This window comes from Triticum dicoccoides, chromosome 6B (genome assembly GCF_002162155.2).
Source record: "Triticum dicoccoides isolate Atlit2015 ecotype Zavitan chromosome 6B, WEW_v2.0, whole genome shotgun sequence".
In the NCBI taxonomy this organism is placed as follows: domain Eukaryota; kingdom Viridiplantae; phylum Streptophyta; class Magnoliopsida; order Poales; family Poaceae; genus Triticum; species Triticum dicoccoides.
The window spans coordinates 266,494,645-266,521,480 of NC_041391.1; positions in this window are offsets into that span (position 1 = coordinate 266,494,645).

Here is a 26,836-nt window from a genome sequence, read left to right on the forward strand (position 1 = left end):
ACCCTCCATTTGCATCACTGTAATGCAGTGACATGGTTTAATTTATTTAAACTTGTTTCAAATATTGTTTTAGCTACTTGTGATCTGTGCATGGCATTTTCTCAGAGTATTATTTTGATCTTGTTGATGCCATGCTATTGTTTGGATTACTAGGAGTTATGTTTGTAGTTGATGAGTATCATGTTGCCATTGGAGTATTAGAGGTTGATATTATGATTATTTTCATGATGATATCTATTATTATATTTTGGAGAATTACTTTGGATGTCATGCTGCCTTTCGATTATTAGTGGTTAGTATGATTATTTTCATGATGCTAGTCGATGTTCTGTTGCTTGGAGTATTAATTTCGGAGATGATGTTTACGTGTGGATCTTAGCTGGATAGCTTTGTTATGGTTATTGGAGTATTAGAGTAATTGTTTTCAGATTCATCATGATAGAAATATTATGCTATCTTTGGAGTATTTTGATATGAGGATATTATGCTCAGATTATTTGTTGGGTATTGCTATGACTTGGATTATAGTTTGATAGTTGATATCGGAGTACGAGGTATCACGATTCTATTTTTGGGGATAAATTCCGTCATTAATTTGGTTAGGTGCCACTGAACCGGGCTTTCTCCAGTGCAACCACATTTGCCTTCATCGGAAGGCCCTAATGCGAGCTATTGCCGTGTCTCTCGCCGATGCCTCCAACGAGGGAAGGTTATGGGCGCGCACTACCCTGATCAGGTAGGCGGACATAAGCCTTGTGTGCCCGTTGTTGTTGTTATGTGCACATGTCCCCGTTTGGGACGGTATATTGTTTTGGCTACGACGGTGGCCGTTGGTGTCTTTGGTACACAAGGGGACACCCAGGACTATCCCAGTGGGGAGTGAGTCAGAGTGGCCGGGAGAGTGTCATGGCAGTAGATCGGTTTTGTCGGAACACCGTTGGTCCAGCCGAATGGGAGTGCGCGGGCATGGGTTCCATGGTGTGGGTAAATTGCGCTACCTCTGCAGAGTGTGTTTGTTTAAACTATCGATAGCCGCTCCTCGGTCATGGGTATGGGTTCATACTAGGTCACACCGTTCGATCAACACTCACATGACGGAATGACTTATAGGTCATTTATATGTTGATATTTTGAGCAATACCGATTGGAAGGATGTTGATGATGATGTTGGGGACCAAGTGTTGGTCATGGTAGTGATCGCCGGAAAGATCACCGTTTGAGACCAAGTGTTGATCATGGTTATGATCGCTGGAAAGATCACCCTTTGAGACCAAGTGTTGGTCATGGGTGTGATCGCTGGAAAGATCACCATTTGGTTACAAGGTAACCCGATCCAAGACCACGAGGTTGGTCCATTTGTGATCCGTGAATGATCACCGTTTGGTTTTGATCACGAGGTGATTGAGATGGTATATTGCTTGGCCGGTTAGCCAAGAGAGATATGGTTGTGGAGATCTGAGATGGTGATTTATCAGTATTGTAGTAGTTCATATCATGCTTAGTAGTTGCTGTTGTATCATGGTAGCTGTTAATTTAATTAACCTGCTTAATGTTATGTTGTTGTCTTGCCTTGATGTTTTGGTTATTGTGAGCTTGCAAGTACATTCAATATACTGACCTGGCGTGTCATGCCAGATTGCAAGTGATGCCATGATTGCTTGATTGCTTGTCGTGGTTTCCCTTCGTGCGAGCTAGATCGTGTCCCAGCCGGAGTCCCTGTGGAGTGGAGTTCACTATCTTCGTCGTTGTTTCGCTGCTAGAAGATTTCTGCTACTATGAGTTGTTCTGCTGCTAGCATAGAGCAAGTGTAGTATCATAGGCGTAGTGTCACCGTGCTGATATGAACCTTTGTAACATCTGACCTATGTATGTATCCTTTGTAATAAGAGCTGATTTGTTCTATGTCAAGCAGTGTCGTATTCCAGAGACTTCTCCTTGATCTCTGGGCTGGAATATGGGGTGTTCCGGTTTCTTTGAGCCGGGGTGACACATTTTTCCCTGGAAAAAATCATAAGGAAGCTTTCGAAATGAAGCGCTGCCATCTAGAGGCAGAGCCTTGATGGAACCAGTCTAGGGCTCTGGTGGAGCTGTTCTGCCAGGGAAACATCCCTCCGGGAGGGGGAAATCGTCACCATCGTCATCACCATCCATCCTCTCATCGGGAGGGGGTCAATCTCCATCAACATCTTCACCAGCACCATCTCCTCTCAAACCCTAGTTCATCTCTTGTATCCGATCTTTGTCTCAATACCTCAGATTGGTACCTGTTGGTTGCTAGTAGTGTTGATTACTCCTTGTAGTTGATGCTAGTTGATTTATTTGGTGGAAGATCATATGTTGAGATCTTTATGCATATTAATACCCCTCTGATTATGAACATGAATATGATTTGTGAGTAGTTACGTTTGTTCCTGAGGACATGGGAGAAGTCTTCTTATAAGTAGTCATGTGAATTTGGTATTCATTCGATATTTTGATGAGATATATGTTGTCTTTCCTCGAGTGGTGTTATGTGAATGTCGACTACATGACACTTCACCATTGGTTGGGAGGAAGGCATTGGGAAGTAATAAGGCCTTCTACATTGCAAGGTGCTTAGGAGAGGTGCTTAGAGAAATAAACCAGGCTTTCCTTAAGCACCGGTGCTTATTTGTACAGAATAGACGCTTAACTAAGCGTCTCTCCTATAGAAATAGGCATCGGTGCTTCAGAAAAACTTGGTTTATTTTTCTAAGAACCTCCCTAAGCATCTCCCATTGTACAAGGCCTAAGTAGATTATGGGTTGCTAGAGTGACATAAGCTTAAACCCTAATTTATGTGTTGCTTCGGAAGGGGCTGATTTGGATCCATATGTTTCATGCTATGGTTAGGTTTACCTTAATTCTTCTTTCATAGTTGCAAGAGGGACTAATCATAAGTGGGATGTTGTCCAATGAAGGGTAGTACCCAAGCACCGGTCCACCCACATATCAAATTATCAAAGTACCGAACTTGAATCATACGAACATGATGAAAACTAGCTTGACGATAATTCCCATGTGTCCTCGAGAGCGCTTTCCTTTATATAAGAGTTTGTCCAGGCTTGTCCTTTGCTACAAAAAGGATTGGGCCACCTTGCTGCACCTTGCTTACTTTTGTTACTTGTTACCCGTTACAAATTACCTTATCACAAAACTATCTGTTACTGATAATTTCAGTGCTTGCAGAGAATACCTTACTGAAAACTGCTTGTCATTTCCTTCTGCTCCTTGTTGTGTTCGACGCTGTTACTTATCGAAAGGACTACGATAGATCGCGTATACTTGTGGCTCATCATAGATATACCCATATGTGCTCAAATCATCTGTGAAGGTAAGAAGATAATGATACCCGCCATGATCCTCAACACTCATTGGACCGCATACATCAGTATGTATTATTCCCAGTAAGTCAGTAGCTTGTTCCATTGTTTCGGAGAATGGAGTTTTAGTCATCTTGCCCATGAGGCATGGTTCGTAAGCACCAAGTGATTCCAAAAAGCCCATCAGCATGGAGTTTCTTCATGCGCTTTACACCAATATGACCTAAACGGTAGTGCCACAACTAAGTTGCACTATCATTATCAACTTTGCATCTTTTGGCTTCAATATTATGAGCATGTGTATCACCACGATCGAGATTCAACAAAAATAGACCACTCAACAAGGGTACATGACCATAAAAGATATTACTCATATAAATAGAACAACCATTATTCTCTAATTTAAATAAATAACCATCTCGCATTAAACAAGATCCAGGTATAATGCTCATGCTCAATGCTGGCACCAAATAACAATTATTCAGGTCAAAAACTAATCTCGAAGGTAGATGTAGAGGTAGCGTGCCGACGGTGATCGCATCGACCTTGGAACCATTTCCGATGTGCATCATCACCTTGTCCTTAGCCAATCTTCGTTTAATCCGTAGCCCCTGTTTCGAGTTGCAAATATGAGCAACATAACCAGTATCAAATACCCAGGCGCTAATACAAGCATTATTAAGGTACACACCAATAACATGTATATCAAATATACCTTCCACTTTGCCATCCTTCCTATCCGCCAAATACTTAGGGTAGTTCTGCTTCCAGTGACCAGTCCCTTTGCGGTAGAAGCACTCAGTTTCAGGCTTAGGTCCAGACTTGGGCTTCTTCCCGGGAGTAGCAACTTGCTTGCTATTCTTATTGAAGTTCCCCTTCTTCCATTTGCCCTTTTTCTTGAAACTAGTGGTCTTGTTAACCATCAACACTTGATGCTCCTTCTTGATTTCTACCTCTGCAGCCTTTAGCATTGTGAAGAGCTTGGGAATCGTTTTCGTCATCCCTTGCATATTATAGTTCATCATGAAGCCTTTATAGCTTGGTGGCAGTGATTGAAGAACTCTGTCAACGACACTATCATCAGGAAGATTAACTCCTAGGTTAGTCACGTGGTTATGGTACCCAGACATTCTGAGTATGTGTTCATTGACAGAACTATTCTCCTCCATTTTGCAGCTATAGAACTTATCGGAAACTTCATATCTCTCAACTCGGGCATTTGCTTGAAATATTAACTTCAACTCTTGGAACATCTCATATGCTCCATGACATTCAAAACGTGTTTGAAGTACCGATTCTAAGTCGTAAACCATGGCACACTGAACTATCGAGTAGTCATCATCTAGCGTCTGCCAGGCATTCACAATGTTTGCAGTTGCTGGCGCAGGTGGTACACCTAGCGGTGCTTCCTGGACGTGATTCTTCTATGCAGCAATGAGGATAATCCTGAAGTTACGGACCCAGTCCGTGTAATTGTTGCCATCATCTTTCAACATAGTTTTCTCTAGGAACGCATTAAAATTCAAGGGAACGTTAGCACGGGCCATTGATCTACAACAACATATACATGCAAAAACTATCAGGACTAAGTTCATGATAAATTAAAGTTCAATTAATCATATTACTTAAGAAATCCCACTTAGATAGACATCCCTCTAGTCATCTAAATGATCACGTGATCCAAATCAACTAAACCATGTCTGATCGTCACGTGAGATGGAGTATTTTTCAATGGTGAACATCTCTATGTTGATCATATCTACTATATGATTCAAGTTTAACCCGAGTATTGTGCACGTGCAAAACTGGCTTGCACCCGTTGTATCTGAATGTAGAGCTTATCACACCCGATCAGCACGTGGTGTCCCGGCACGACGAACTGTTGCAATGATTCATACTCAGCGAGAACACTTATACCTTGAAATTTAGTGAGGGGTCATCTTATAATGCTACCGCCGTATTAAGCAAAATAAGATGCATAAAAGATAAACATCACATGCAACCAAAATATGTGACATGATATGGCCATCTCATCTTGTGCTCATGATATCCATCACCAAAGCATTGTCATGATCTCCATCGTCACCGGCTTGACACCTTGATATCCATCGTAGCATCGGTGTCGTCTCGCCAACTATTGCTACTACGACTATTGCTACTGCTTAGTGATAAAGTAAAGCAATTACATGGCAATTGCATTTCATACAATAAAGCGACAACCATATGGCTCCTGCCAGTTGCCGATAACTTTGTTACAAAACATGATCATCTCATATAACAATTTATATTTCATCATATCTTGACCATATCACATCACAACAAGACCTGCAAAAACAAGTTAGACATCCTCTACTTTGTTGTTGCAAGTTTTACGTGGCTGCTACGGGCTTCTAGCAAGAACCATTCTTACCCACGCATCAAAACCACAATGAGTTTTTGTCAAGTGTGTTGTTTTAACCTTCAACAAGGACCGGTCGTAGTCAAACTCGATTCAACTAAAGTTGGAGAAATAGACACCCGCCAGCCACCTGTGTGCAAAAGCATGTCGGTACAACCAGTCTCATGAATGCGGTCATGTAATGTCGGTCTGGGATGCTTCATCCAACAATACTGCCGAATCAAAGTAAGACGTTGGTGGTAAGCAGTATGACTATTATCGCCCACAACTATATGTGTTCTACTCGTGCATATATCATTTACACATAAACCTAGCTATGATACCACTGTTAGGGAATGTAGTAATTCAAAATTTTCATACAATGATGTAAGATCTATCTAGGAGATGCATCGCAATGAGACGGGAGAGTGTGTCCACGTACCCTCATAGACCGAAAGTGTAAACATTTAGTAATGCGGTTGATGTAGTCGAACGTCTTCATGATCCAACCAATACAAGTACCGAACGTACGACACCTCCTTGTTCAGCACGCGTTCAACACAATGACGTCCCTCATGCTCTTGATCCAGTTGAGGACGAGGGAGAGTTCCGTCAGCACGATTGCTTGGCGACGGTGATGATGAAGTTACCGGCGCAGGGCTTCGCCTAAGCACTACAACAATATGACCGAGGTGTTAAACTGTGGAGGGGGCACCGCACACGGCTAAGAGATTGTTGATACATCCATTTAGCATCATGTTTTCTTACTGTTATTTATGTTATTTTATTGTATAATAATGCTTTTTGGAGTAATTCTAATGCCTTTTCTCTCATAATATGCAAGGTATGCACCAAGGGGGTGGATTCTGGCAGCTGGAAATCTGGACCTGAAAAAGCTATGTCAAGCTACCTATTCTGCACAACTCCAAATGAGCTGAAACTCCCCGAGGATTTATTATGGAATATTTAAGGAATATTAGAGCAAATAAGTACCAGAGGAGGGCCACCAGGTGGGTACAACCCACCTGGGCGTGCCAGGAGGCCTAGGCGCGCACTGGTGTGTCTTGCCCTCCTCGGCCTACCTCCGGTGCCCATCTTCTGGTATATAAGTCATTTTGACCTAGAAAAAATAAGGGAAGGACATCCGGGATGAAGCACCACCACCTCGAGGCGGAACTTGGGAACGAGCACTTTTGCCCTCCGGTCGAGCGATTCCGCCAGGGGAACTTCCCTCTCGGAGGGGGAAATCATCGTCATCATCATCACCAACACCTCTCCCATCTTGAGGAGGGCTATCTTCATCAACATATTCATAGCGCCAACTCCTCTCAAACCCAAGTTCATCTCTTGTGTTCAATCTTTGTGTAACTATAGATTTGTTGGGGATATGACTATCAGGTATGACCCGCCCAGGAGGGGCTGGGTTATACCTATGGCGGTTCATCAATAAGAAGCCCATGAGGATATTGAAGATGGCGGTTCGTAGGAAAGGGCCCAAGGCCCAAGGGTGACTTAAGGCCCATAGGGATAAACTGCCATATGTGTATGACTTATATTGTAAGGCAAGTAGAGTTAGTCACCGAGCCGGACACGTTGTCTATGAGCCAGCGGGGACTCCTTGAGCCGCTGGGCGTCAACCTGTGTATATAAAGGGACAACTCGGCGGCGTTTCAGGGCGAGAAACAAGAGATCAAAAGCTAGGTCAAGCATATTTGCTCCCTGGTAATCAAGACATAAACAATACCACCTCAAACTGGATTAGGCCTTTACCTTCACCGCAAGGGGCCGAACCAGTATAAACTCTCTGTGTCCTTTGTCTCGTTTAACCCCTTTAAGCTAACCTAGTTGCGATGGCTCCACGACTAAGTCCTCACACTAGGACATATGCGATGACTATTCCATGACATTTGGCACCCACCGTGGGGCCAGCACACGGTGGTTTCGAGTTCTTAAAGGGCAGCTTCGAAGGGATCAAGGGATACGCTGTGGGCCGGATGACCAAGAGTCATCGTGGAAAGCTCTACATCGACAATGCAGGCTGGAGCTCCGACGTTGGCTCAATTGAGTATGGGTACCGGGTCCCCTTCAACGGAATTCACGTCTTCATTGGCAAGATCGGTGAGCCGGGCCCTGGGCCGGACATCTGCACCGACATCATCGAGACAGCTCAGCATGCAAGACCCGCCCGAGCTCAAACCTCCCTGAAACGTGCCTTCGTGGGATTCATCCATGGGGCGGAATTTGATGAAGGATCTATGTCTGGCGGTGAGATGGCCATCTATTCTGACGGCGAGTCGTCCACGGGTGAGACTACTTCATTGTACCAACTGCAAGATGGCAGCTTGGGGGCTTTTCCGATGGCGATAGTATTCCAGACCCCTATGAGCCGCCGAACCGGGTCGCAATCTTCATGACCAGTACACAGCCTGAGCATAATTCTTCGACTGCGGCAGCAATGGTTTCTGGGTCAGCAACGATGATGGCAACCGGGGCAGGAGGCCCTGTGCAGCCACCGGCTCAGGTTTTGACTGACTTGATGGATAATATGATAGCCTTGTTAACAACAGAGGTTAACCCAGTGGATCAAGTTCAGCATATCACAGAAATTGCAAAGCTGCGTAACCAAGTAGCGTAAGCCAAGGAAGACCTGGCTACAGAGAATGCTAGGATGACTGCAGAGCGAGCCGTCTTGGATGCTTAGGCACAACGGATGCAGGCTAATTCCTTCCGGCTCTCGTTGGATCAGAATGCTTCAAATGAAATCATGAGAAGAAGGCACCGCAGTCGTCTGCCGCCGGTTTACGAGGCGAGGAATCTCTTTTGCATGCTTGGAGCAGGGACCAGTAACCAAGTAGAGATGAATCGGGTTTAAGCGACCGGGGCTGGAGCACCGGCTCAACCATGCACAATGGAGCCACCTCGTCTGAATAATACTCCGCCTCAGTATGTGCTGACACCACCAGGTCATTATTCCAACCCTTTGGATAAAATGATCGCTGCGGCAACACGATCGGCGGCTCTCCCAGTTGAAGGCGATTCTCCAGCGGTAGTTGAAACACGGAGGGCTAGAGAGCTTCTTCAAACAACATTGGTACAACAGGAGGCATATTCTTACAGTCGAGAGAGGATTCATTGGACCTCTCACCCAAGCCGGAGCTATAGCAGACATATGGACTCACCGACCATTTCAAGTAATGACAAGCACCGTAACCAGCCACGTGGGCATGACCCGACACGTGATGGGGCTCATCATTTCGTTGATCAGTACAGAGCACGTCGAGAAGCTGAGCAGGCAGCTCAGCGAGCGGTTCATCAGCATCTTCCGGTTTATCCAACAACTTCGATGGAGGCAGGCGTGACCTCTAGAACCACGGGTATACCGTGTTTAGTGTCGGCTCTGCGTAATGAGCGTCTGCCCAAGGATTTCAAAGGACCTCATAAGGTGGCTAACTACACAACCGACTTACCCCCTGAGGCGTGGATTGAGAGTTATGAGATGGCCATGGAACTGCTGGAGGTCAGCGATGCTGCTTGTGCCAAATACTTCGCCATGATGTTGGATGGGATAGCCCGTACTTGGTTAAAAGGGTTGCCTGCCAATTCCATCAGGTCATGGGATGATCTAAAAGCCTGGTTTATCCAGAACTTTAAAGATATGTTCAAACAACCCATGTCAATTGTAGATTTGGATAATTGCGCCCAAGAGGAGGGCGAGTCAACGACCCATTGGGTGCGCCGGGTCGAGTCTATCATACACTCATCTGATAACATCAATGTCGGCTCTACAATTCTAATGTTAGAGAAGAATTGTCGTTTTTTGCCTCTCAAGCAGAAGCTAGGGCGGCTCAAGCACGATTGCAATGACATGGGGCAACTGATGGCGACTCTAATTAAAATGCTGACTCTGATAGTACCAAGGACCACGAGTCTGATGATGAAAAGCCGGGAAAGGGAAAGAAGAGTGGCAACACCAAGGGTCAGCAGCATAACCCGGCGAGTCAGGGGGGCAATGGTAAGTGCAAGGCTAATAGTAACTCAAATTTTGTGGCCAATACCAGTGCACAAAATAATGGTCAGGACAGTAAGGGGAAGCCACCTCCTCGGACAGCTGGATCAGGTCTCAATCTTGAGCAGCTACTGAATCAGCCCTGCCCGAAGCATGGTACGAAGGAAAGGCCGTCCACTCAGCTTTGGAAAGATTATCAAATTATGAGGGAGTTCAAAAATTCTGATTTATTCCAGAACAATCATGGGCCGGGCAGCGGCTCAAGTTCTGGTGGTGGTGGTTTTCATGGGCCGGATTACAGTGGTGGTGGTTCTAGTTCCGGCTTCCAGGGTCACCAAAAGCATCAAGGTAATCAGAGAGGTTACCATCAACAATCCGGGCAGGGAGGTCAGCAGCAACAACAGTCTGGGTATCAAAGTCTTCCAAAGCAGTTGAATAGTGGGCAGTACCATGTCTTCACCACAAGTTTATACAAATAGGATCAGAAGCTCCATAAAAGGGCTGTGACCGCCGTTGAGCCGGCAATTCCCCATTACTTGCGATGGTCTGAGCAACCCATTATGTGGAGTCGAGAGGATCACCCGCCCCGGTTTGATAATCCGGGTCACTTGGCTTTGGTGGTAGCGCCTCAAGTTGCTAGATAAAAATTCACTAAGGTACACATGGATGGGGGTAGCAGCATTAATATCCTTTATTATGATACTTTCCGTCGCATGGGGTTGACTCATAAAAATCTTAAGCCGTCCAATACTGTTTTTCATGGAGTGTTGCCTGGTAAGTCGGCGTATCCTGTAGGCAAGATTGAGCTAGAAGTTGCCTTTGGGGATGAATGTGATTCCAGGGCCGAGAAATTAACCTTTGAAGTGGTCAAGATTAGAAGCCCATACCATGCTCTGTTTGGACGGCTGGCTTATGCCAAGTTCATGGCACAACCTTGTTATGTTTATCTGCAGCTCAAGATGGCGGGTTACAAGGGGACCATGACAGTGCATGGATGTCATAAAATAGCTTTGGAGTGTGAAGAAGATGACACTACTTATGCTAAATCTATCTGTGCAATAGAGGAATTGAAGTTCTACAAAGACAATGTTGATCCGGCAGATTAGACATCTTTGAAAAATCCAATCACAGAGCATGATCCGGTATTGAAGTTTAAGTCAGCCGATGACAGTAAGCTAGTTGACTTTGTTCCTGGCGATTGATCCAAGCAATTCAGTATCAGTGCTAACATGGATCCTCAATAGGAAAGCGCGCTCATCGAGTTCATCCGTTAGAACCGGGATATCTATGCATGGAAACCTTCTGATATGCCCGGTGTACCGAGGGAACTCACTGAGCACACTCTTAATATTGATCTAAAGTTTAAGCCGGTCAAGCAATTCCTTTGTCGCTTCAATGAGGAGAGGCGTAAGGCCATTGGTGAAGAGGTGGCCCAGCTCTTCGCGGCTAGGTTCATTGTCGAAGTCTTTCATCCTGAGTGGTTGGCTAATCCGGTGCTAGTGCTTAAGAAGAATGGCACTTGGCATATGTGTGTGGACTACACGGACTTAAACAAAGCCTGTCCGGTTGATCCTTTTGCTCTCCCTCGTATTGATCAAATCATTGATGCTATGGCGGGTTGTGAGCATTTGAGTTTTTTGGATGCTTATTCTGGTTATCATCAGATCAAGATGGCAATTAAAGACCAGGAGACGACAGGTTTTATCACTCCCTTTGGAGCCGTCTGCTATGTGTATATGCCTTTTGGGCTCAAGAGTGCCCAGGCGACTTACCAGCGATGTGTGCAGAATTGTATTCACAGTCAGATTGGGCGCAATGTTCATTCTTATGTGGATGATATTGTGGTGAAATCCAGAGAGCATGACACTTTGATAGACGATTTGAAGGAGACCTTCAATAATCTACGTGTCTACAAATTGATGCTTAACCCGGCCATGTGCATTTTTGGTGTGCCAGCAGGCAAGCTTTTGGGTTTTCTGGTTAACAGAGGCATTGAAGCTAACCCGAAGAAGATCAAAGCCATTACCTCTTTGGCAAAGCCGCAGTGTATCAATGATGTTCAACATCTTGCGGGGCGTATTGCTGCCTTAAGCCAGTTCATAAGCCGGTTGGGTGAGAGGGCAATACCACTGTACCAGATGATGAAGAAAACATATCACTTTGTTTGGAGTGATGCTGCTAATGACGCGTTTGAAGCATTGAAGAAATAGCTAGCTGAACCGCCAATACTTGCTACTCCTATTGATAAGGAGTCGTTGCTATTATATGTGGCTGCTAATTCCCGGGCTATCAGTGTAGCTATTGTGGTGGAACGGAAGGAAGTAGGCAAGGAATATCCGGTTCAACGGCCGGTTTACTATATTAGTGAAGTACTCATTGAGTCCAAGCAGAGGTTTCTGCACTGGCAGAAGCTCGTTTATGTGGTATTCATGGCCAGTCGGAAGCTTAAGCAATATTTTCTGGGTCATCCCATCACTATGGTTAGTTCTGCTCCTTTAGGAGATATTATTCAAAACAGAGAAGCCACTGGTCGGGTAGCAAAGTGGGCCATTGAGCTTGGACCTCATGGTTTGATGTATATGCCTTACATGGCCATCAAGTCTCAAGCGCTTGTGGGTTTCATCAATGACTGGACAGAGCTGCATACGCCTGAAGAGAAGCCAGATAACACATACTGGACTATTCACTTTGATGGGTCTAGGAAATTGGAGGGCTCGGGGGCTGGAGTGGTCTTAGCTTCCTCTCGAGGTGACAAGTTCTGTTATGTTTTAAGGTTGATGTTTCCCTGTACTAACAATGCAGCTGAGTATGGAGCTCTACTCCATGGCCTTCAGATGGCTAAGGAGATGAATTTAAGCCGGGTACGATGTTTTGGTGACTCAGACTTGGTGGCTCAACAAGTTTCAGGAAAATGGGATTCTAAGGATCCACTCATGGCGGCTTATCGCCGCAAGGTTGATGCTATTGCTGGGCACTTCAAGGGCTATCAAGTGGAACACATTGATCAGAGGAAAAATGAGGCGGTTGATGCCTTAAGCCGGTTGGGGTCCCAATGTAAGCCGGTGCCACCTAACACTTTCTTGGATATTCTACATAACCCTTCTGTCAAGTTGCCTACATAGGAAGATCTGGCTATTCCTAACCCGGAACCAGAATTGGTGGCGGCTCTTCATGGTATCCCTGATTGGACAGTTCCATGTTTGGCTTATATGACCCGGGTACCTGAGGATGAAACTTTGGCCAAACAGATAACCCGACGGTGTATGTCAATGGCAATTGCTACGGACAGTTACACCATCATAGTGTCACTGAGGCGTTTCAACGTTGTGTTTCTCCTGAAGGTCGTGAAATTCTTCGCGAGATTCATGAAGGAGATTGTGGTCATCATGCGGGCTCCAAATTTCTCATGGCTAAAGCTTTTCATCATGGATTTTATTGGCTGACGGCTCATGCTGATGCAGAGAATTTGGTCAGTAAATGTGATGGTTGTCAGAAATTTTCACGGCGAGCTCACATGCCAGCTTAAGAATTGAGGATGATTCCAATTACTTGGCCATTTGCAGTTTGGGGGCTTGATATGGTTGGGCCTTTTAGAAGGTTCAAGGATAAAAATACCCACCTTTTGGTGGCGGTTGACAAATTCACAAATTGGGTCGAAGCAGAGCCGGTCAGTAAGTGTGACGCGGCAACGGCGGTTCAATTCATCAAAAAGGTGATTTTTCGGTTTGGTTTTCCCCACAGAATTATAACTGATAATGGCACTAATCTGTCCAAGGGTGCTATGAAAGAGTTTTGTCAACATGAGCATATTCGACTTGATGTGTCCTCAGTAGGTCACCCCCAATCCAATGGTCAAGCTGAAAGAGCCAATCAAGAAATTTTGAGAGGCATCAAGCCCCGGCTTATGGTTCCTTTGCAGAGGACGTCAGGTTGTTGGGTGGAGGAGTTACCTTTAGTGCTATGGAGTATCAATACTACTCCCAACAGATCTACGGGTTACACACCTTTCTTCATGGTTTACGGAGCAGTGGTGGTTCTCCCTAGTGACATCCGTCATGACTCGCCCTGCGTGGCGGCTTATGTTGAAGCTAATAGTGAAAAAGCACGTCAAGATGCACTTGACCTGTTAGATGAGGAGTGTGACCTTGTGGTGGTTTGCTCAGCGATTTACAAGCAAGATCTACACCGTTATCAGAGCCGCCGAGTTAAGACCAGAATCTTTCAAGAAGGTGACTTGGTGCTCTGGCTTATCCAGGATCAGACTAATATGCACAAGCTATACCCACCTTGGGAAGGACCTTTTGTGGTCAGCAAGAATTTGATCAATGGGTCATACTACCTCATCGATGTTCGAGACCACAAGGACTCACGTCAGTCGGAGGAGGAGACCCGCCGGCCATGGAATATCACTCATCTTCGGCATTACTACACTTGAGCCACCGGCTCTTATTATGTACATATTTTTGACAATGTATATATTATGATGTTGATAATAAAGCCAGCATCCCTGATAAAGCAAGGCCTCCGTCGTTTCACCTCCAAAAAGAATGAGTGTTTTTTCATCATAATTTCAATTGTCACTTGAGGGCTTCCTGCTCGTATTCGAAGCATAGCTGGAAATATCCCTCTTGATCGGCGCAATGCCAAACCTTATGGTCACTTGGGGGCTTCCTGCTCGTATTCGAAGCATAGCTGTAAATATCCCTCTTGATCGGTGCAATGCCAAACCTTATGGTCACTTGGGGGATTCCTGCTCGTATTCGAAGCATAGCTGTAAATATCCCTATTGATCGGCGCAATGCCAAACCTTATGGTCACTTGGGGGATTCCTGCTTGTATTCGAAGCATTGTTGTAAATATCCCTCTTGATCGGGGCAATGCCAAACTTTATGGTCACTTGGGGGCTTCTTGCTCATATTCGAAGCATAGTTGTGAATATCCCTCTTGATTGACTTAATGCCACAAACAACTTGGGGGCTTCCTACTCGTATTCAAAGCATAGCTGAAATAACCCTTTTGGTCCGGCTCATACGCTGTGACCACAAACCACTTGGGGGCTTCCTACTCATATTTGAAGCATAACTGAAATAACCCTTTTGGTCTGACTCATACGCCATGATTACAAAGCACGTGGGGGCTTCCTGTTCAAACATAGGTGTATTCACAAAAGAGAACATAGCGTTGCTACCCTTGTGAGCTGGCTTTGGACGTTAAGTCGCCAGTGTATAATGATTTATGTGCTTAGAGCACTGTGCTCTAAGCTTTGGGATATTACCCCTTGCTGCATATGGCGTGATAAGTCGGCGGTATAAATCAATTGAACAGGGTGTTCTACTCTCACTCTTTGGGTTGTAACCCTTACTGCATTGGTATCATAAGCAGGCAGTACGATTCAATATCATAGGTATGATATTTTTTATTATACATTAATATGTTTAAACCGGCCCTGGTCATGAGCTATTTTAGTCACCAGTGGTTTTATATGGGGTATTATGACCTGCCCTGTGGTAAACCGCCAGGGCTCTTGTGATCTACTTGTGTGCAGGATAAGATTAAATCTCATCTGCATAAATCAATGTCATCATAAGGATATAATGATAGATTCCAAGTGGCGGATCAAACAGTGTTGGGAAAAACACAAATGTGCACGATGGCACAATAGAGCAAAGTTTTTCCTAGCCTATTAGATGGCTCAAGGACCCAAAATAATTAACTGTTTTTAGAAGATCAAATATATGAACCGCCTAGTGGATCAATCTTCTTGGCCCTGATGGCTTGAAGCTTCTGGATCATCCTTCTCCGCTTCTTCGTCCTCCTCTGCTGCCTGGAAGTTTGGTGATGACCAATCAATGCCACACAAGGCTTGGAATTCAGCTTCATTATCTATAAGCTTAGACGGGTCAACTTCAGGAGCAAAAATGTGCTTACGGATTGGGGGAATTAGATCCATCACTTTATAAGCCAGCGTAGGCAGCTTCTGATTTTCCATGCCATAAGTCGGTTGATATCTTGAAAGATCCATTTCATTGGCAATCAAGCTGGCCAGGGGACGTATCTCCTTCACGCAGGCGGCGAAGTCTTTCTTCTCAAAGGGGGTTCCATCTTCTTTTTAGCTAGGATACCCGGTATCCATGTCGGCCGGGTCTAGCTCTGCTAGCCATGCCTTGGCCCGGCTTAAAGAGGTCATAGCACCGGCTCTTGCAGATGATCGCTTCATCTTGCTAATCCTCTCAGGAAGAACAGAAAGCTTTTTCAAGACATCACTCAAGAGAGTAGGTGCTTGATTAGTCGGAGAAATTGTGGCCAGTGCGCGCTGAGTTCCAGTATATAATTGTTCAACAAGTGTATAAACAGCCTTCGGCTTCACAAGCATCTCTTGGCTAAGATTATTGCTCCTGGGACCTAAATAATAAACATGGACTGGTTAGAGGTGGCTTATACAATCAAGGAAGAGGTGCAAATTTGATACTAGTAAGGCGACTTACCAAAGACAACAGAAACCATCTGGGACACATGGAGTTTTAAGCCGGTAAGCTCGATCGTCACCTCATGAAGAGTCTCCTCCTCCTTCTCAGCCTGTTGTATCAAGGCAGTTTTTTCTTCAGCCCAAACATTTCTTTCAACCTCAAAGCAGGTCTTCAGTTTTTCAGTTTCAGCCACGCTAAATTGCAATTTGAGTCTGCTTTCCAGTTCTTAGATTCTTGGTGTTCCAACCGAGCTTTCATGTCAGTTAATTGTGATTGAAATTGAGTTGTGGTGTCCCGTACATACACTGGTTCAAAATCATGTTCAGATTTGGATTACAGAAATGAAGTACCAAGCCTTTTGCAAGCAACAACACTTGGAACTTGGGGGCTAATGCCTGCCAAAAAAATTATTCATACAATGGCTTATGTGAATAAGTCCCAAGCACTTTACAAGCAAGAGTACTTGGCACTTGGTGGCTAATGCATATTGCTTGTCTTTTTACTACGTTACGATGACCCGTTTGTGCCGCAAGCAATCACATCCGGCTCATGGGGGCTACACAAGTAAGCTCTGATTTATAAACAATGATGCAAAGGACCGGCTCATTCATGCTGATTAAACTGGCCCTTGGGGGCTACAGATTCAGTGTTAATCATTACAAATCTGCTTTAACCCGGATGGGGTAAGCTGGATTTGAAAGGGTTCTATCAAAGGGTATTATTTATACTCATGGTTATTCTAAGTCTACAACATATTCAGTTCCATCATACACAATAGGCTTGGAGGCAATCAGGATATGCATAACTCAGTAAAGGAGTTCATACCTCATATTTTTGATGCATCTACTTCACCATGTCAACTTCAAGATCTTGGCTGGTGTGCACTTGATTGAGATAGCCAGAGAATACTTCACTAACACTCAATTGAGAGAAGTTGGCAACATCAAATCACACTTTTCGCCTCTCAATATGTTCTTCTTTGGCGGAGTGCTTGGCCAATACAGTAGGCCTTCCCGACTCTCTAAAGCCGATGCTGGTAATCATCACGTCATCATCATGTGTCTCAGCTGGTTTAATTGGGCTTGATGATTCAGTGTTCAAAGGATCGTTGTTTGCCTGGCCAATGGACGGATCAGAAATTTCTGGTGGAACGACAAGACCAGGTTCTTCTAGTTGTGGGACGGAGGTGTCGGACGCTAGAATCTGTTGCTCCAGTTCAACAACTTTGGGGTCTTCAGCCGGCTTAGTCACCCTTGCCTTCTTACTAGGCTTAGCCTTTCCACTACATGGGTCATGAGAGGTCAGTGTAAATATAAAGGAACATAAGAAGCAAATAATAAGTAAATTTTATTACCCAGGAGAATTTTTGAAAGCCGGCAGATGGGACTGTGATGAGTCACCGGAAGAGGAGCGAGAGGTCTCCTGATAATTTGAATCAGAAGCGTTAATTGGTCAGCGGATGAGACCCGCCAGAGGATAAAAAGAGTTTAAATCGGGGATGACCTTGTTTCAACAATTCCTTGGAGTGTTCGGTAAGCCGGAGGAAAATTCTTCACCTCCGCTATTCCGAGTCTGTCACCGGCTCTCGTGCTGTTGTTGCTTCAAACAAAGTGAGGATCTAGATGATCTAAGGGATGTGCAAATCTTACTTTCTGGATTACTCTCGAATTTTCTGTCTTGGCAAAGGCCCGGAGTCGGAGAAAATGATAGTTACCTCTTCATCGCCAGCTTGACTGGCCCCCGTGTCATCTTGATGATAATCAATGTTAATAAGATAGTTGAAAAAGGAGCCAAGAGAATCAAGAGCTACCTCCGACTTAGAGTTGTCGTTCAGTTCAAACAACTCGGAAGTATTAGATTTCTTCTTATTCTTCTTGGCGGCTTTCTTGGCAGCCCTGGCCTTTTTGGTAGCTTCGTGGTCGTATTTCTTTTTCCAAAAATCATCTTTGGCTTGTGGAAGTCATCAAAGTTGAGTTAATAGAACATTGGAGTGCTGAAGATAAAGTAAGTAATTTAAAGACTTACCTCTTGTGGCGGGTTAAGTGTGCAGAAAGGGTTCAGACCCACTTTGTTGCAGTCTTCTGAATCTTCATCCAGAAGGGACATTGTCATTTCATTGATGGCGTCATCAGTTAAATGCACGGAGCTGTGGCGCAGTGGATCCTTTTTACCACCCGTGTAAGTACACATTAAGCCGGATTGGCGGCTCAAGTGTATGATCCGCCAGGCAACCCAGCATTGAACCAAGTCAACGCCAGTTAAACCGTTTCCCGACAGAGCCTTGACCTTTGCAATGGTGGGGCAAGCTTTTTAGTTCAGCACTGGTAAGCTTCTCAGGAAGATGATGTTTTGAGTCAAGACACTGGGCACGATAGCCTGGCAGCGGATTCTTGTCAGCCGGAGAGGTATCTTTGCAGTAAAACCATGTCTGGTTCCAATCTTTGGGGTGACTCGGCAAGCGGGCATAGGAGAACACATCATCTCTTCTTTGTTCAATCAAGATCCAGCCAAGTTCCAAGCCGGGTCCATTCGTGAACTCATTTTGGTGGTTCAAATAGAAGTATTACCTAAACAATTCAACATTGGGCTCCTCTTTAAGGTATACTTCGCAGAAAACTTGAAAATTGCAGATGTTTGACACAGAATTGGGTCCAATGTCTTGAGGATGAAGCTCAAAGAAGTGCAGCACGTGTCAGAAAAATTAAGAACTAGGCGGTGAGAAGCCTCGATTCATGTGGTCAGTAAAAACAATGACCTCATCATCCTTTGGCTGAGGTCTTTCTTCTTCTGGATTGGGGGCGCGATAATGCATGACAGTCTTTTCTGGTAAATAGGCGGTTTTCGCAAAGTCTTTAAGTGTGTCTTCAGTGATAATGGAGGGAACCCAATTACATGAAGTGGCTGTCTTGGCGGCATATTGAAGAAAGAAGCCTAAAAGAAAGAACAATTTTGCCAGTTTAAGTTGATTCATTAAGCCAGAGGTAAAACACTACAATACATATTCACAATGGCGGTTTAAAAGGGGCCTAATGCCATATGATTGGCTATAACTTGTAATGTAAGCCGCATGACAATAATGACATATGACTAGCTATAACTGGAGATGTAATCCGCCATGACAATACTGATAGTTAAGATCTATCAAGAAGGAAACTTCTCTAAGTGTTGGACAAACAGATTTCACAGACTGAAGCTATAATTTGGGATCTGTTGCAGTTCAGAAAATGCAGTAAATTCTAAACCTAAAGCAGTAGCAGGAGAGTTCGTGTGCTCTGATGAGATCTTCCATGAAGGAAAAAGTATGTTGATATTAGAAACAAAGTCTAAACTGCTACCACACGAGTTCTATACTATATTCAGATCAAAAGCTACAAGGGTTGAAGAAGAAAGCAAGAACAGCAAAGAACAACAAAGAACAGGGCTAACCCTAATGCAGATCTAACGCATAGGAGATGAACACTTATAGATGGAGGTGGACTGCGGTGGAGCGCCGGTGTTTTCTGGACAAGTCAGGTTGATGTAGCAGCATGAGTTGGTGCAGCGTTCGGAGGAGAGCGGCAGCGAGGCTCGAGGCGGCAGCGGATTCGCGAGAGGAAAAATAAGATGAGAAGGCAAAGGGGGGAAATGAAAGGAGGGTGTTTGACCCTATTTATAAGGAGAAAGGTAACAGGTGGGCGCGAAAAATGAGGAGGCCAAAGAATGATTATCTAGCCACTCAGACGCCTCGATTTTCGGGATGGTTATTAAAGATAAGGATCAGTTAAGATATATTGGATATTGTGTAAAATTCATGACCGGTGACGTCATGGTGGGTTACCACGATCGCAGGAGATGACGTCATGGCGGGTTATGAGGTCTCGCACAAATGAAGAAGGGGGGATTTTTTCTAAGTGTTGAAGATTGACATGAACAAGTTCAAATCAATCTGGGGCCTAATGTTGGGGATATGACTATTAGGTATGACCCGCCCAGGAGGGGCTGGGTTATACCTATGGCGGTTCATCAATATAAAGCCCATGAGGATATTGAAGATGGCGGTTCATAGGCAAGAGCCCAAGGCACAAGGGCGACTTAAGGCCCATATGGGTAAACCGCCATATGTGTATGACTTATATTGTAAGGCAAGTATAGTTAGTCACCGAGCCGGACACGTTGTCTATGAGCCGGCGGGGACTCCATGAGCCGCTGGGAGTCAATCTGTGTATATAAAGGGACGACCCAGCGGCGTTTCATGGCGAGAAACAAGAGATCAAAATCTAGGTCAAACGTATTCGCTCCCTGGTAATCGAGACATAAGCAATACCACCTCAAACTGGATTAGGCCTTCACCTTCACCGCAGGGGGCCGAACCAATATAAACTCTCTGTGTCCTTTGTCCCGTTTAACCCCTTAAAGATAACCTAGTTGCGATGGCTCCATGACTAAGTCCTCACACTAGGACATCTGCCGTGACTATTCCACGACAAGATTGGTGCTCGTGGGTGACTAGTAGTGTTGATTACATCTTGTAGTTGATTACTATACGGTTTATTAGGTGGAAGATTATATGTTCAGATACATTATGCTATTCAATACCCCTCTGATCTTGAGCATGTTTATCATTTGTGAGTACTTACTTTCGTTCTTGAGGTCACGGGAGAAATCATGTTGCAACTCATCATGTGAACTTGATATATGTTTGATATTTTCATGGTATTGTTGGGGAACGCAGTAATTTCAAAAAAAATCCTATGATCACGCAAGATCTATCTAGGAGATGCATAGCAATGAGAGGGAAGAGTGTGTCCATGTACCCTCGTAGACCAAAAGCAGAAGTGTTTCAATAATGCGGTTGATGTAGTTGAACGTCTTCGCGATCCAACCGATCCAAGTACCGAGTGTACGGCACCTCCGTGTTCAGCACACATTCAGCTCGATGACGTCCTCGTGCTCTTGATCCAGTTGAGGATGAGGGTGAGTTCCGTCAGCACGACGACGTGGTCACGGTTATGATGATGCTACCGGCACAGGGCTTTGCGTCAGCTCTACGATGGTATGATCGAGGTGTGTAACTGTGGAGGGGGCACCGCACACGGTTAAGAGAAACTTATGTGCCTTTGGGGTGCCTATCGGTGTCAAAACCAGCGGATCTCGGGTAGGGGGTCCCGAACTGTGCGTCTAAGGAAAATGGTAACAAGAGGAGGGGGACACGATGTTTACCTAGGTTCGGGCCCTCTCTATGGAGGTAGTACCCTACTTCCTGCTTGATTAATCTTGATGTTATGAGTATTACAAGAGTTGATCTACCACGAGATCACAGAGGCTAAGCCCTAGAAGCTAGCCTATGATTATGATTGTTGTTGTCCTACGGACTAAACCCTCCAGTTTATATAGACACCGGAGAGGGCTAGGGTTACATAGAGTCGGTTAGAGAGAAGGGAATCTACATATCCGAATTGCCAAGATTGCCTTCCATGCAAAGGAGAGTCCCACCCGGACACGGGACAAAGTCTTCAATCTTGTATCTTCATAGTCCAACAATCCGACATAAGCATATAGTCTGGCTGTCTGAGGACCCCCTAATCCAGGACTCGCTCAGTAGCCCCTGAACCAGGCTTCAATGACGATGAGTCCGGCGCGCAAATTGTCTTCGGCATTGCAAGGCGGGTTCCTTCTCCAAATACTCCAAAGTAGAACTTGAACACAAGAATCATGTCCGGCTCTGCAAAACAAATTCCACATACCACCGCAGAGAGCATAATATTCCATGAGTCTAATCTGCTGACAACTTTTCCATAGCGTGACATCACACCGTGGCCCAGTCATTATTCCAACTGTTTTCTCAACCTGCTACTGCATGTCTTGCGAGACGGTTTTATTGGCATGTCTTGTTGAAGCAGAGATCGTGTCCCCTTATCACGAGATTCTCATCAATACAGGTGTGGGTAACCCAACCGTGCCATTAGCACGGCGCTTGGGGAATAAGAGAGTTTCAAGGACAAGTGGGAGGCACATGACTGCCGCCTTTATAAAGAGATAAGGATTCCCTTTTTCACCCACGCCTTCTCCTTGCTCTGCTCATCCATTCTCGAGCTCCAACGCCAAAGCCTTCACCTTCTCCGCAAAAACATCCCCGAACATGTCTGGAGCGGGAGGCAAGTGGATGGCCTCCTCCGCCATGAAGGAGGACATCAAGAAGCTTCGGGAGGCCGGATACTTGTCCACAGACATCGCGCATTGGCTTCCGGCTGAAGGGAAGACCTTTCCTACCCCAAAACCCTAGGAAAGGATAGTATTCCTCTCTCAATTCGTCCGTGGGCTGGGATGCCCCTCCACCCATTCGTTCGCGGACTAATGTTCTACTACGGGTTGGACTTCCATAATTTGGCCCCCAACTTCTCCCTCGACATCTCGGCGTTTATCGTCGTGTGCGAGGCCTTCCTCGATATCATGCCCCACTTCGGCCTATGGCTGAAGACCTTCAACGTGAAGCCAAAGGTGGTGGGCGGCCAACAAGCAGAGTGCGGAGGCGCCATGGTGGGCAAGATGCCCAATGACACCTGGCCCGAAGGCTCCTTTGTGAAGACTGTGAAGGGGTGGCAATCGAGGTGGTTCTACATCACCGAGCCGCACGACGCCAACAGGTCGGCGACCCTAGAATTTCGATCTGGCGTCCCCATGCGGCTCACCTCCTGGAAAGAGAAAGGCTTAGCCTCGGGCTTAGCAGAAGAACCGACCGGACTTCAGACCTGCGTCCAAAATATGATGAGCAAGCAAATCAAGATCGTCAATGTGGTCCAGGTTATGCTCCTCCGCCGGATTCTTCCGTGTCAGAGACAGGTTTGCAATCTGTGGGAGTTTGACCCGGCCGAACACTATACGCTGTGTGAGCTCTTTGGCCCGACGCAAGAAGACGTCTGGAAGGTGCTTTTCAAGGAAAACGAGGTACCACCACCCATAACCGAAGATTGCGAACTCAGCGCGAAACACCGAGCCAATCCGGTAAGTTTTCATGTTTTGCAAGATATGCCTTTTACCAGCACATCCGCGGGAGGAATCTAAGCCTCCATGCCGATTTTACAGGCCTAGGTAGCGATAGAGGAGCAGATTGACTGTCCGGCTCCGCTACCCGAAGATCCAGAATTGCCTCTTCTAACGAAGATGTTGTTTCCGGCACCCTATGAGGTGCCGGAGAAGAAGACCAGGAAGACAGCCGCGCGGACCAGAGAAGGTCTCCGGCGCAAGGTTGCATCGGACATGACGTCCGAAGACACCGAGACGCACTCCTCCACCAAAGACGAGGAGGAGGAGGATGAGGAAATCCATCCCCCCCCCATCGCAGGGAGAAAGAAGAGGAAGGCCGCCACGCACGGGGAGGCCGAGGTGTCCAAGAAGGGAAAAACCTTCCTTCCGGACCACTCCACCGCAGCCACCAACAGCGGCGAGGAGTGGGAGCCTAGGGACAAGCCCATGGCTAAGTCATAAGTATCCGGACACAATAGTACTTCCGGCATGTTTGCTTTATCGCTTCTTATCATGCCAGACGTGCACCTGCAGTCCAGTCAAGTCCAACATCAAGATATCTTCCTCTTCGGAGGGGTCTCTGGACGGGTCGGTGATGAACAGTGGTTCACTTCCGACGGCTTCCTCCCCCAGGGCCGGGGACGACACCTAGGTGTTGTCTTGAAGGATACCAGGCCAAGGGGAGACAGTTCTGGAGACGCCCCCAAGCGAAATCCCAGTCGCTGGGCACATGGGGGGAAGACCCTCATGGACTCCGATAATGGGGGCCGCAGCCAGTTTGGCCCCCAACCGAATACGGCTCCAAAAACCCAAGTGGTTCCGGATTCAGGCAGCCAGCCTCTCTCTAAGGAGGGCGAGCCGCCTGTATCGATGACCTCTGTCCATCTAGAGGCACCGGACAACTTGCTGGAAACGCTTCGCAGCGCTTCCATTGATTAAGAACACCATACTCTTATGAGTACGGTGATTGAGAAGGTCCGGTCCACCAAAAGCGGATTGACCGAGGCTCGCGCTCGCCTTCTAACAGGCTTTGAGGTAAGTAATAAAATTGTAAGAGAATATCACAGTATAGACAGTAGCCCCTAATGCTCTGTTTGGTGTTCGGAAAGAAAAGCCGAACAGAGGATCAAATAATGTTCGCAGGAGTCTATCAGAAGATGTCTATGTGAATAAGCAGGCGTCGCTGCTGGCCGCTGAAACGGCCATTTTGCATCATGTTTTTATGTCAATATTTATTGCATTATGGGCTGTTATTACACATTATATCTCAATACTTATGGCTATTCTCCCTTATTTACAAGGTTTACCATGAAGAGGGGGAATGCCGGCAGCTGGAATTCTGGCTGGAAAAGGAGCAAACGTTGGAAACCTATTCTGCACAACTCCAAAAGACCTGAGACTCCACGAAACAACTTTTCAGATTTAATAAGAATTTTTGGGCAATAGAAATAGGCCAGGGGGCCCACACCCTGTCCAGGAGACAGGGGGGCGCCCCCCCTGTAGGGCGCGCCCCCTATCTCCTGGGCTCCCTGGTGGGCCTCTAACATCCATCTTCTGCTATATGAAGGGTTTTCACCTGAAAAATATTGTGGGCAAGCTTACGGGACGAAACTCCGCCGCCACAAGGCGGAACCTTGGCGGAATCAATCTAGGGCTCTGGCGGAGCTGTTCTGCCGGGGACACTTCCCTCCGAGAACGGAAATCATCACCAACGATCCTCTCATCGGGAGGGGGTCAATCTCCATCAACATCTTCACCAGCACCATCTCATCTCAAAACCCTAGTTCATTTCTTGTATCCAATCTTGTATCAAAACCACAAATTGGTACCTGTGGGTTGCTTGTAGTGTTGATTACTACTTGTAGTTGATGCTATTTGGTTTACTTGGTGGAAGATCATTTGTTTAGATCCTTTATGCATATTATTACCCCTCTGATTATGAACATGAATATGCTTTGTGAGTAGTTACGTTTGTTCCCGAGGACATGGGTGAAGTCTCGCTATTAGTAGTCATGTGAATTTGGTATTCATTCGATATTTTGATGAGATGTATGTTGTCTCTCCTCTAGTGGTGTTATGTGAACATCAACTACATGACACTTCACCATTGTTTGGGCCTAGAGGAAGGCATAGGGAAGTAATAAGTGGATGATGGGTTGCTAGAGTGATAGAAGCTTAAACCCTAGTTTATGCGTTGCTTCGTTAGGGGTTAATATGGACTCATATGTTTAATGTTGTGGTTAGGTTTACCTTAATACTCCTTTTTGTAGTTGCGGATGCTTGCAATATGGGTTAATCATAAGTGGGATGCTTGTCCATGTTAGGGCAGTACCCAAGTGCCGGTCCACCCACATATCAAATTATCAAAGTACCGAACGTGAATCTTATGAACGTGATGAAAACTAGCTTGACAACAATTCCCAATGTGTCCTCGAGAGCTCCTTCTTCATTACTAGAATTTCTCCAGGCTTATACTTTGCTACATAAAGGATTGGGCCACCTTGCTGCACTTTATTTACTTTATTTACTTTTTGCTCGTTACTAATTATCTTATCACAAAGCTATCTATCACCTACTATTTCAATGCTTGCAGAGAAAACCTTACTGAAAACCGCTTATCATTTCCTTCTGCTCCTCGTTGGGTTCGACACTCTTACTTATCAAAAGGAATAAGATAGATACCCTATACTTGTGGGTCATCAAGACTCTTTTCTGGCGCCGTTGCCGGGGAGCGTAGCGCTGTTGGTGAGTGGAACTTGGTAAGGAAAGATTTATATAGTGTGCTGAAATTTTCTGTTACTTGTCACTATGGAAACTAATCCTTTGAGGGGCTTGTTTGGGGTATCTTCACCCCAACTAGAAGAGCAAAGAGATGCTCCTCAACCTAATGAACCTTATGAAAGTATTCACTTTGAGATTCCTTCGGGTATGATAGAGAAACTGCTAGCTAGGTAATCCTTTTGCAGGAGACGAAACATTGCATCCCGACGTACACCTCATCTTTGTGGATGAAATTTGTGGATTATTTAAGCTTGCAGGTATTCCCGATGATGTTCTCAAAAGGAAGGTCTTCCCTTTATCTTTGAAGGGAGATGCAATAACATGGTATATGCTATGTGATGATACGCGATATTGGAATTATAAGCGATTGAAGTTGGAATTTCACCATAAGTTCTATCCTATGCATCTTGTTCATCGTGATCGTAATTACATATATAATTTCTGGCCTCGCGAATCATGAGCTCTCTCAGGAAATGATTATTCAGAATTTTCATGCTCGGCTTTCTCTTGATAATCGCAACCTGCTTGATACTTCCTGTGCTGGTTCTTATATGCTGAAGACTATTGATTTCAAATGGGACTTATTGGAAAGAATTAAACGCAACTCTGAAGCTTGGGGTTCCAACGATGGTAAGGAGTGAGGTATGACACCTAAGTTTGATTGTGTTAAATCTTTTATGGATACCGATGCTTTCCGTGAATTTAGCTCTAAGTATGGACTTGATTCTAAGATAGTAGCTACTTTTTGTGAAACCTTTGCTACTCACGTTGATCTCCCTAAACATAAATGGTTTAAATATAATCCTCCCATTGAAGTGAAAGTAGTTGCACCTATTACAGTCGATGAGAAGACTATTACATA